Consider the following 13,266-nt stretch of genomic DNA (forward strand, 5'->3'; position numbering starts at 1 on the left):
TGTATGCATGGACTCCATTAAAATTTTTTATTAATTTTTTTTTTTAATTTTCCTGATTATTAAATTTTGTGTTTGCAGCAGAAACAATTTTCCTTTTTTGATATTTTTTTTTTTGATAATCAACGAAACAAAAATTTTTGTTGACATATTTTTCTGATAATTAACAAAACGAATTTTTTTTGATAAACACATAATGCTAACATTATCGATGTAAAAAACCAAAACGATTTTGAATTTTCGTTTATTGATAAAATTAACGTTAATGAGCAGCCCTGGCATGGAGTAGAAGACGTCGATAACGATGTTTAACCGGAGATTAGAGTTAACCAGACATTGAGTAACCGACCCTAAGGGCCGTTTACTCTATATTTGGTTAACACTAATCTCCGTTTAAACATCATTATCGACGTGTTCGGCTCCATGCATATAACATGGCCCTTAGGGCCGGTTACTCAATGTCTGGTTATCACTACTTGCCGGTTAAACATCATTATCGACGTTTTTGACACCATGCTTATAACATGTGATCGATAAAGCAGTCGTTGTATTTAACCGGAGCTTCTAGCTCTGATTTGTGCAAATCAGACATTGAACAACCGGCCCTAAGTTGAATAACTAAAATCAAAGAATTTAAGAGCAATCTACTAAATCAAGAAGAAGGTAAATATATTCTTTATTCATTTTGATACATTATTTTTAATATTATTTTATTGCAGGCAGTCGGAAGTTCAGTGAAATGGAACTTGCATTCAGTGGGCAATATATTTGGAGCTGGAATTTGGATGGAATGGTGCAGGAATGGAATGGTGTGTCTGTTTCAGCAAGTGATCCCAGCGTGGGAACTCAAACATGTGCTTGGAAGATGACGGATTATTCAAAGTGGGGAAATATTCGTGCAGTTGTAGCGTACTTTAAGGCAGCCATTCAGGCAGCGTACAGTGTTCGCCAGCTACACTCGCGAAGCTATGCGTGCAGGTGTATTATGCCTGCTTTAGGGTATTATTAAAACGTATGCACAAATTAGGAGCTTGCAATAGATAACCCAGCAATACACCTCAATCGGCTGCCGAAAGGAAGATATACGTAGGTATTAACTGAATCTACGAGGTAGGACCCGGAGAATGAGGACGTTAAGGTAGGTATTATACATCGAGTACTCAAACATAATGTGGTTAAATAAATGCTAATACCATGTTCTAACCGACATCGACAACATGTTTTCGTTGCTAAAACTGGTTTTCGACTTAAAACTTGTGTTTTCGTCCATGTAAAATCTGTTAAACGAAAACAAGTTTTCGCTGAAAATCACTTGAAAACTCACTTTCCACTCCTTCCAATCGGTGTCTGCACTAGTTTTTTTCGATTATTTATCTAATACTATGTTCTGACCGACAACGAAAACACTTTGAAAACGAGTTTTGGGATTGTGGGCTGAAGGCTGTTCACACCGGCTGTTAGTGTTTTCGTTGACATTTCTTACATCTTTTGATTACAGTTTTGCTACACAAAAACAAAACCAAAATACTTTTCTTTCATTTTCTTTGCATTTACAACCTCTTACTTTCATTCTTATTTTACTTAGGCAGACTAATTAACAATAAATCCGAAATGGCTTATTAAAGATGATAAAATATGACTTCCACTTCGATAAATAATCGAAAAAAACTAGTGAAGACACCGATTGGAATGAGTGGAACGTGAGTTTTCAAGCATGATGCAATGATACAAGGTGTTATCAGTTGTGACAGCTCGATTGGACACTGCCTTAGCTTAGTAGAATGAGAAGAAAAACGGGAAGAAATGAATCACCATATGGGGGAAAAATATAAAATTTCACATTTTCTCCTAAACAAAATTTGCTTTTTTATAGTATATTCGTAATGAAATGAAACAAAATAATATAAAATACATTTTTAAGAAAACAAAATGTGTATACTGAGAAAAAATAAAAAACATTCAAGTATATTATTAGGCAAACAATTGTTAAAGAACACTGTATCACCTAAGGCAGTCAATATGGCGGAATTAGAGCGAGAAGTTGCCAATCGATAACACCTTGTATTATTGCATCATAGTTTACAAGTAGTTTTCAGCGAAAACTGGTTTTCGTTTGACAGATTTTACATAGACGAAAACACAAGTTTTAGGTCGAAACCCAGTTTTAGCAACGAAAACATGTTTTCGATGTCGGTCAGAACATGGTATAAGTGGAAGTCATATTTTATCATCTTTAATACGTAATTTCGGATTTATTCTAAATTGGCTGACCAAAATAAAATAATCATGGAAGTAAAAGGTTGTTAATGAAAAGAAATTGAAGCAAAAGTATTTTGGTTTTGTATTTGTGTAGCAAAACTGTAAATAAAGGATGTAAGAAATGTCAACGAAAACACCAACAGTCGGTGTGAACAACCTGCAGCCCACAATCCCAAAACTCGTTTTCAAGGTGTTTTCGTTGTCGGTCAGAACATGGTATAAGATGAATTTTACTTGTTTTAGGAATTGTTAACGAATCGTTCCACTGTATTTTCATGCTGGTTGAATGAAGACAACTCAGTACAAGAATAATTATAAATACCCATTTCAAACTGCAGAATATTCTCATATTCTCCAGTAACAAAAGGTCCCATACAAACTTTGCAGTTTTTAAAATTCAAACCTTTTCCTTGGCGGCAGAACTGCATCCACTTGCGCGCCAAATTTGGATCCGTAGGAAAGGTTAATAAACTACACTCCGCTGCAGTTTTTTTGTACCCATTAGTACAACCAGACACCGCACTATTCATTTGTATGATTTTTTTTGGTAAAACTCACTAATATAATTATATTAATAAAATCATTACCGCATATGCACCGCTCGCCATACATATTTCACAAAATTTTGATAGTGTGACGTCATCACACGAACAGCTGGTTGTCAATATCGTACAGCAAAAATAACGAACCTGCGCAAAGCGCAATCTCTCTATTCTATCATTCTTGGTAATCGACAAAATTCTGCGTATACAGACTGCGTTTAAGGGCCGGTTACTCAATGTCTGGTTAACACTAATCTGCGGTTAAACATCGTTATCGACGTCTTCAACTCCTTGCAGACAACAGGACACAACAACAGTTAACCAGTCATTGAGTAACCGGCCCTAAGGGCCGCTTGCTCCAAGCCTGATTGACACTAATCACCGATTAACGTCGTTATCGACGTTTTCGGCTCCATGCAAATAACATGGTGTCGGTAACGTCGGTAACGATGTCTAACCGGGGATTAGTGTCAACCAGGCTTTGAGCAACCGGCCCTAAGTATACGTTCTGCGTTCTTGACTAATTTCAGCTTTACAGAATTTTACAGGAGGTTGCTCCTGTATGCCGCCTTATGGGCTGTTTTTGCTTACGCGTAAAAGCACATTTAGCGCATTTAGCTCTAAATGCTACTCTTAGGGCCGGTTGCTAAATGTCTGATTAGCACAAATCGGAGGTAGAAGCTCCGGTTAGATACAACGACTGCTTTATCGATCACATGTAATATGCATGATGTCGAAATCGTCGATAATGATGTTTAACCGGCAAGTAGTGATAACCAGACATTGAACAACCGGCCCTTAATGTACATTTATCCATACAAGATTCGTCACCTAAATGCAACTAAGGGCCGGTTGTTCAATGTCTGATTAGCACAAATCGGAGGTAGAAGCTCCGGTTAAGCACAACTACTGCTTTATCGATCACATGTTACATGCATGATGTCGAAATCGTCGATAGTGTGGTGGTGGTGATAACCAGACATTAAACAACCGGCCCTAAATGCAACTCCATTTTTGCGTTAAGAATCTAAATGGTAAACGCAATCCTGTGATCTTCCAAAATTTCCATGATTCGAACATGGTTTAATGAGAAGAAGTGGCAACATTGCTTTTCGCGTATACAGCGGCTAGCTGCGTTTCTGTGATCGCCATTACATTATTTGGATAAAGAAAAGTTTACCTTTCGCACAATTACATGACCGGTGGATTTTCACTAGTGTCAAGCTATCGATAGTACATCACACCATCGGCATAGAGTGGCTATCAACACAATCAATAGTTGTCCAAACACCATCGGCAACTATTGCTGGTGTCAACTATCTATAGTTTGCCACTACTAAGTCTAGGTTCAGACAGAGAAACTTTTGTCGCGGCAACTCGTTACTTGTGGGAGAGGGAGTGACGAGAAAGGGGAAGGGCACCGAGTTCCTCGTACTCGGGCAACACGCTTTGTGCACTCGTTCGTCTGAGTAATTCTAGTTGGCCACTCACAGCTGGCAACAACAATTGTACAATAGAATTGCTCGTTGTGAACGCGAAGGGCAACACCAAAAGAGAAATTGCCGAAAATGAGCAACCAAAGTTTCTCTGCGTGAACCTAGTCTAATGGGCCAAATACACGACACACAGTGGTGAAAATACCCGCGACGCGCACACCGTTAAGGCCCGTCCACATAGAACTTTGGCGTTGCGTTGGCGTTGGCGTCGCTTCAACAGCTGACTATGAATACATGAATTCAAATGCAGCCGTCCACATAGCCAAAATTCGACAACGCTCACGCCAACACAAAGCAAAAAGATGGCCAACTCTCAACTTTTCGCGTGCGTCGCTCGTCAGCTGTTGCGAATAAATAAAATTATGTGAAATATTTTTCCTTTTTAATCAAGTGCGGGCAAGAAATATCGTTTTTAATGCAATTATTGATATGAAATATTAATTTATCTGTCGTTAATATGTTAATTTAGTGGCCCAAGGATTCGCTGCTAAGCGTTCATTGTAGCAAGCATACTTTTAACGTGCGTTCTGTTAAACCAACGCCAACACCAAAGCCAACGCGAAAGTTCTATGTGGCCCGGCCTTTATTGTAGGAGCATGCAATCCCCAAATTCCTTGGCCAGATATAAATCTCGTTCGTTCTGGTTACGTAGTCTGGGCCGTTGTTGTTGTTGTTGTTGTAACAGCATACATATTCGCCAAATAATTTTTGGGGACTGTTGCCTGATTGACAGTCCTTGCCAGATATCAATCGTGATACAAAAAAGTGGTAGTTTCATTGTCACTTTTCGGGCGCCATATTGACTACATGACAATTAACAGATTGTGATATTTTATGCTACCATACCTAATCCTCAAAAATATTATTTTTAATAAATTATTTACAAAATTGAAAGAAAGTTTTTCTTCTATTTGAGCAACAAAGAAATTTGAGTTTCATACATCTTACTATTTTCAAAACAAGCGACCAATGTCTTCTGTGAAATTAAAGACCGGTAAATATGCTGCCCACCGCAAAAATTATTTATTATTAAACTTTTTTATTATACAGACAACCATTCAAAATAATTTTGATGTGCTTTGCAAACAGTAGCCTAAGTAAGTCTTTATTTTCGGAGCTTCGTGATATCATAGAATTGTTTCTATTATAGTTAAGGACGATGATATTACTAGACTTTCTCGCATTAATTTTTATTAAGATATACGCAAATGCATTCCGATCCAGCTGAAGATTATGACGAAATGAAAGATTACTACAACAGAAAAGAGTTAGCAAATTTAAAACAATTTTCATTTATGCATAACATTCTGTAACCCATTAGCAACAATTTTCATCACTGCAACGTGTCGACATTCAAACGAGATTCTTGAGTGAGGGGGAGCTCGAGGGTAAGAGAAACTATCGTAATATCCGCTAACATACTTTTCTTGGTCGGGTGCATGATACAATAATTTTTAGAAGGTAGTTTCACTTCAAAATTTTTGACATAAACCGTGTCTGTGACAAACGAGCAATGTGGCCACTGCTACGATATAGAACTTGGTGATTATCGCTTGTTATTTTAGATATTTTTTAACAGAACATGTAAAGATTTATATGTTTCATAACTGATCACTTAATTTTTAATATAAATATACTTATTTTATACATACATTTTTGCCACTGCTAATCACATGAATAAAAATCATAAAAATGAAAATATGACAGCAATATTTCTTGTTTATAATGGATTAGATTCATCGCACACCACGGACTTTATCGGCCGCCAATTTAGATGTGCTCGCCAGTCTTTCCATTGCACCACAACCTATTGGTCAGAGCGATTAAGCTGGTGTAATGTGCGCACCTCCATACATCTTCATGTACATATTTCAAACGAGCCCTATCATTTAAATAGGCGGCCGATAAAGTCTGTAGTGTGCGGTGGTTCTTATAGCTGTGTCCTTACATCTATTCCGTTAATTATTTATGAAGAAAATTATTACAAAATATTCGAAAATTTCTCTACTTACATGTTTGGCTTTTCTTTCTTTTATTTTTCCAACGTCAAAAGCTGGATTTTTTTTTTTGAAAAAGTTGGTACAACAAAAAATACGAAACACGTTTTCTGTCAGATAGCTAACATGGCGGATAAGAAGAAGAAGTGAAACTACCTTCTAAAAATTATTGTATCATGGTCGGGTGGTTAGCGAATTGTGAGCATGCGTATCACGGTGAAAGTACCCGCGATTCGCAGACCTGTGCCGTGTATTTGGCATATAATGTTCCTATTGAAGTGGGCTGCTAACATCTCTGCTCATTCATTTCAGTGCAATCCATGATAAAAATATAGTAAGGTAGAACCGCTGAGAGTCACTTTTAAAATTCTTGACGTTTCCAAACAATTTAATTTTTAAATTTACTCACAAACTCACACACACATTTTCATTTTCAATCTCAAGCAACAACAATTTCGAACAATTTCATTTTTTTATTTTCACATTTATATGATTTTAAAATGTTGGCAAACTTCAAAAAAAAATCATGGCCGACAAATTGAGAGAACGGTTATACCTTGCTATGTTTTTATCATGGTGCAATCCACACGGCATATTTCGCTGTCACAAAATCAGTTGGATTTGTATTCAATTTGCGCTTGTTTTTACCTGAGTTGAATCTTGTTTGTGTTTGTTTTTCTGTTACCAATTTTATTAAAACTTGCCATTTTCAGTATTATATTTGTATTTTTAAATTAACATTTAAAATTAGAATATGAGTGACTTAATAACATTCGAAAGTCGGCGTTTGAATGCCTCAAAGGAACGTGCAGAAGTTGATATTGGAAGCGCCGCTGCATCCGTTTGTCTGCAATCCGAGGTATCGTCCTTGCACGAGATCAGTGTTATAGAAAATATGACGTCGTTTCTTTTGGAGCATGGTGGAGCCGATGTAGATTCCAAAGTGCTGCGTACTATAGCAGAGGCACTTTCCAAGCGTGTCAATGAGTAAGTAGTTACTGCAGTTTTCTTTATGTCGAACGCTGGCTTTAATTTACTCTTACCTGTTAATAATTTATGGGATATCAATAGGACTAATATGAATTTCACAAGCGTCTACGGCATTTTAAGTAAGGGTATTTGCGGCAGGTCAACCATACAATTTTAATATGAAATCGCCTTCCAAAGCATTTGGTGACTGTGATCGCTGTATGTACATAGATACGTATGTATGCATCAATGTTTTTTTGGTTCGCCGTTTTGCAGCCAGTGTGATATCGCTTCTTGTAATAATAGCGCATCGTATCATAACATCACATCATACCGTAAAATCGCATAAGTGATCAGAAAATTGTCACAACATTGTAAGGTAAAATTTATTTTGGTCTAGTGCCAAGCTTGTATAGGTCCGAAACGTGGACTCATAAATCAAATTCACGGTACATTGTGCCTTCTGTATTTGATATGGCTATGCTATGTTAAATAACTTTCACAAAATACATTTATGTATAAATGTGTGGAGTATTTATTGAATTTTATGTTAAAACCAAAACTCAAATTACATTTTAAGTCACTCGCTTTCTTTTCACATCTGCACACACTCGCACTCATTTATTTCCAAACATAACTGCTGTAATGAAAGTATCAAAGAAAAAACATTTGTAAAGACAATTTTTGTTAATTTTATTGGTTTCCTAACTGCATATTATAATGCAAAAATATCAACTGATTAAGGGCATCATCATCTGACAAAAGGCGGCATCTTTTGTCAGAAATAACATTTCCAGCAGAAGAAAAAACTTTCTGACGATGCGCTAGTTGAAGGAGGGCCTATTACTCTACGACTGAGTTTATGCAGCAGCGGCATTTCGCATTTGTGTACCTCCCACCAATTAATTATATCGAAGTCCGTATGAAAATATACCTCAATATTTTCATATCGCCGCAGCTCTGCAGTAGCTTTATNAAGGAGGGCCTATTACTCTACGACTGAGTTTATGCAGCAGCGGCATTTCGCATTTGTGTACCTCCCACCAATTAATTATATCGAAGTCCGTATGAAAATATACCTCAATATTTTCATATCACCGCAGCTCTGCAGTAGCTTTATCAGTTCTGCTCACAAAGGTAGGTCGTTTAAGAAGACCTGAAAACAGCTCAAAGCAAGGTGTATTAAACAAGGTGGTGTTGGGGCGACAGCTGAGTTTTTCGCCGTGGAGGCCATTACGTCAAAATGATGTGTTTGTTGTAACTCATACCAATGACAGTATGGACATCAGCGTATAATTTGTTAGTGTAATTTTTTACTTATATACGGCCAACACCACCTTGTTAAATACGCCTTGGCTCAAAGTTGTCCGTTGTACTGTCAGAATTCTCAGTTAACGTTCTCATAATTTGTAAACTTTTTTCTTTTGTGTACCTTTGCTCAGATTCGGTAAAGTTCTATAAGTATAAAAAAGCACAATTTTGTGCAAATCTGTTAGTTTTCAACAGCAACTGTTTTTAAATAATAAAGCAACTTATTTTTCAAGTCCCTTATAAAGCCGATGTCTTCTGAGGTAGCATTGCATTTCTTTGTAGACTAATTATATAAATGTACGTCAGGTGCATAACTAAATAATTTAGTAAAACTAATATATTTAAAAAAAAAAAATACTTCATCAATATCAATTTTTTTCAAAATTGTATTCTCTATTAATTGTTTGAAGTCAATGAGTGTCATTCGATTGCTCGACTTGCTTTTAATAACAGCATTTTTCACTCGCTTGACTTGATTTGGAAAGAGTATATCAATGCCATATTTGAAATCAAATGAGTACACTGCAGCTAAACATTGATTTCAAAACTANGCTTGACTTGATTTGGAAAGAGTATATCAATGCCATATTTGAAATCAAATGAGCACACTGCAGCTAAACATTTATTTCAAAACTAACTATGAATCTCACTGTTTGTACGGTGTTTCTCACTAACCTTATAGAGTTCACAGCAATGAGTTCATACTGTTTAGATGGAAGTGAGTAAACTCATGCTGTTGTCTGTTTACTTCAAATTCCAGTAATGATTTTGGGAAAATTCTCGTGCTTCCGTCGTAGCATAGACTGCTCAGTGTATTTTTATGTAGTACGTAATACTGATAATATTTGACAGAAATTGATGCGCACTAATTGATGTACATATCGTCGTTTAAAGTACAAAACCCTGTATCAACAAAATGCAAAACCGCGTATGTGAGGTTGCATAAATTATTTTATAGAGAGTTTTGCAGAATGACGATACGCGGTTTTGTACTTTAAACGACGATATGTATGTATGTAGGTCACTTATGTATTACAACATCAGGAGTAGACCACTGGATTTAGCGCTAAACTTTTTCGATCAGTTTGTTAAACAAAAATGGCGATCTCCTTCACCCTTTAGTGATAAGTACCTACTCGACACTGGAAATGTTTCTCTGATAACTGAAATACGTAGTGAGTCGATCAGTTCATATAACAAGTATCTATGTATCCAGTTGCATTCATTTGAATTTCCTCCCCTACGCCAAAAAGCATAAACACTGTAATCCAGCATTTCAGTATTCCTTCGCTGAATTTACAACCCTCCTGGGCGAGCACGGCCGTTACATTATGTTTGTTTCACGTAGCTACGTACAGTGTTCATTGAACGCTCATTTACAAACACACCTACTCAATCGAGTGGAAGGTAAAATTTCCCTATAGGGAAAACGAAACTGTTTTACTTAAAATATAATATAATAAAAGAGTGGATCTGCTTCTGACGGGCATCACTTTTATTTTTTTACTGAACTATACATTTTTCTTAACGACTAATTAAGTTAAAACTAAAACTAAAGATAACGGTTGATGGAAGGGAGCTCAGGTTGGAGGGTGAATGAAAAGAGTAAGAATGATGAATTATAAACTAAGAGAGTAATGAAGAGTAGGTGAGAGAAAGCGTGTTTATACATAACTATATGTATATTAAGTGGACTCAAGATTACTAGTTCCTAACTAGTTAACAGTGATAAAGCTTACACATTTTTCTACACGTTTGACGGAACTTTTGAGCGTCTTGGTGTTGTTAACAAATGGGGAGACCTACACTTTTACGACGCCTCCGAACGGCAAACGTTTTTTCGTGACAGAAATATACTTGTAGGTTTGCCATTGCGTACTGAGGGATGAACGCTATTCGATTTTTTTTTATGTTGCTCTGACTAGGGATCGAACCTTGGTCGTACAAAGAGGAAGGTCGCACCGGTTGTTGTTTTTTTTTGAACAGCATACAATTTCCCCAAAGTGCTTTCGGGGAGTGTCGCTGTAGTGATAACCCTTGGCCAGATATAAATCTGGGTCGGAGCGAAGGTTACACCTCAACCAATTCGGCTACGGCAACGCTGTTGATGTAAACAATTTTCGAAAATATAATAGATAAGGGCTCAGTAGTTGATGTAAAATTTAAGTGTGGCCCCAGTTGCGGCCCTTTTTTTGTGGCTTCATTCACTTTTTTCATTCAGTTTGAAATCGAATATAACAACTAATTCTTAAGCAACAAAAAAAAAACCCCGACTTCAAATCTCATATAAAGATTTAAGATTATCGTAAAAGTCTTCATGATCCAATGATCGGATTTTAACCAAATTACTATGGGACCACCTGTGAAGTAAGGGTTGACGTGGTCCAAATTTATGCGGTAACATAGTATTACTTACATAAAAAAAACCAAAGAAAATAAATATGTATGTATAAATATGTGACAAATCGATAACCTTCTCCTTTTTGTGAAGTCGATTAAAAATAGGTATTTACATATATCATTTTGCGCGCGCTGCCTGAACAGTCGCAATGTCTGAGTGAGCAAATCACTGGCGTGCCATTCGAAATATCCAAGCTCGAGTCCTCGGGCAGGAAAATTGTATTTCTCATTTATTTATTATTTTTTCTTGTTTAATTTTCAGAAACTTGTTTTATTTAGTATTATGTTTTTTTATTAATTTTTTTGTTTTGTATTTACTTTTTAGATTTTATCGTTTTAAAAAGGAAAAAATTTTTTTGATTTAATTTAACTTTTAGAAACTGTTTCTTTGTAAGTGGTAATCTCGAAAACTACTGAACGGATTTTGACGAGATTTTTGTAACATACTCCGTATCGATAGGAGAGTAACATTTTTTAGTTAGGATTCTAATAGGGTCGCCACCTGTCTAAAAAACTATAAGATCCGCACCGTTCGTTAGATTTCAAAAACTGAGGTGTCAAATGATTGGTCTCTAGAAAATCACGAATGTCTTATGTTTTGAAAGGGCTGCCACCTGTTAAGAAAATTACTATATTCAATCCTTATAAGCGTAGGCGTCCGTTCTGCGCCGTCACTGTCAAATGAAAAGACTTAGCCTCTAGATGTGTAATAATGTATTATTTTTCTGAGTAGGGTTGCCACCTGTTTAAAAACTATAAGATATTCACCGTTCGTTGTATAAAAAAATTAGATACCAAATGAAAGTGCATGGCCTTCGCATGAACAAAAACTTTAATTTTTTTAGTAGGGTTGCAACCTATTTAAAATTACTATCTTCTATACATAGTATAAACTTTATACACACCAAGCACACCATTTAAGGTAAATCTGCAACGTAACCACATAACTTTTCATGAAACTCTTTGTTAGTTTCAGATAAAAAGTAAAGTGATTAACCTTTTTTAAAACATTGTTTTGTCTCGAGCTGCTCGAAGATATTTCTCCCTACGTAATTTTTATACCCAAATTTATTTAATGTTATTCCAAAAGTTGATATGGCATTGAAGGAAAAAGTTTCCTCCTACTAGGAAAGAATTCATACTTATAAAAACCATTTTAGGTAGATTTATTTACTTTTAGATAGAACTAGGTACAAATAGGTACAATTCGAAAAATTTATTTTCCATCCCTGTTGCTTACCCTTTCGGTTTGAAGTTTTTGCCCCGCATCACGCACCTGCTTGCCCGCGCTGCTGCGATCGGGGTGTTCTGCTGCCGGTCCCTAGTATAAAGGAAGGGCGAGATATTTTGACCACGCTATTGAACGGATGTAGATAAGATTTTTAAAGTATATAATAAACGAAGTACATGATGACATATGATTTCTTTCTCCAAATTCGTAAATGTACTCACCAGGGTTGTTGCGAATATTCGCATTCGCATTCGCAACCGCGGAGCTTCCGCGTAAATTTTAACATTCGCATTCGCTTTCGCATTCGCAATAATCAATGCGGGTCTTTTGCGAATGCGAATATTGAAGGGACCGAAAGTAACAGTTATTTTCTTTACGAGTTAAACTTGGCCAAATAATTTTTATTCCCAACTAAAAGTCCCTTCCGGACAATAAACAAACCGCCTATCCAAATTAAACAAGTTTGTTATCAAACGAAAGAGGACTTAAATAGCTTTAAAACCGAAATGTCTAAACAAGCAAAGTCACCTATTGAAAAATATTTCAATAAAAAATGTTAATTAATTACACTGTGAGACAAATGGTAGGGGTCAGTGATCCTGAAGGGTTCAAACTACCGGGGAAAGTTATATCGGTAAAAAAGAAGTTATACGTGTCCCGGCGTTTCGCTGGGTCACGTCTAGGAATCGAGATATATATGTATATAACTATCATATAGGGGAAATTGTCACCTTTGGTGGTCTTTTTTTGACATAACTCTAGAACCACTAGTCCGATTTTGCTCAAACAAATTTAAAAAAATTAAAAATTACAATTCCTTTAATCTGTTCATATAACGTTTTTCTATATAATCAACAGTTTTAAAAAAATTTAATATTTTAGGCAAAAAATATTTTTTTTCTTCATACATTTATTTTTACCGGCAAAACTGAGCTGTCGAGTTTAAATAGCGGCAAATCAGCTGCACTTGATAGTAGTTGGTTGAATAAGGAAAATGAATTAGCAACAAGAGTTTACGGGATGTACATAGCTCAGTGGTTAACGCTTCTGACTTTGAACATCGA

At 36.1% G+C, this 13,266-nt stretch overlaps 1 long non-coding RNA gene across 1 annotated transcript; it reads right to left on the reverse strand.

The window, feature by feature from the left end:
• Positions 1-7,860: 7,860 nt before the first annotated feature.
• LOC108370755 (uncharacterized) lies at positions 7,861-9,711 on the reverse strand. The gene is made up of 3 exons (XR_001848666.1): positions 9,565-9,711; positions 9,247-9,436; positions 7,861-7,900 (listed from the first exon to the last, which is right to left on the reverse strand). It is a non-coding gene; the product is annotated as an uncharacterized LOC108370755 (long non-coding RNA).
• Positions 9,712-13,266: the final 3,555 nt, after the last annotated feature.

The sequence above is a fragment of the Rhagoletis zephyria genome, unplaced genomic scaffold (assembly GCF_001687245.7).
Source record: "Rhagoletis zephyria isolate East Lansing unplaced genomic scaffold, Rhagoletis_zephyria_1.1 Rzeph_scaffold_04461, whole genome shotgun sequence".
In the NCBI taxonomy this organism is placed as follows: Eukaryota; Metazoa; Arthropoda; class Insecta; order Diptera; family Tephritidae; genus Rhagoletis; species Rhagoletis zephyria.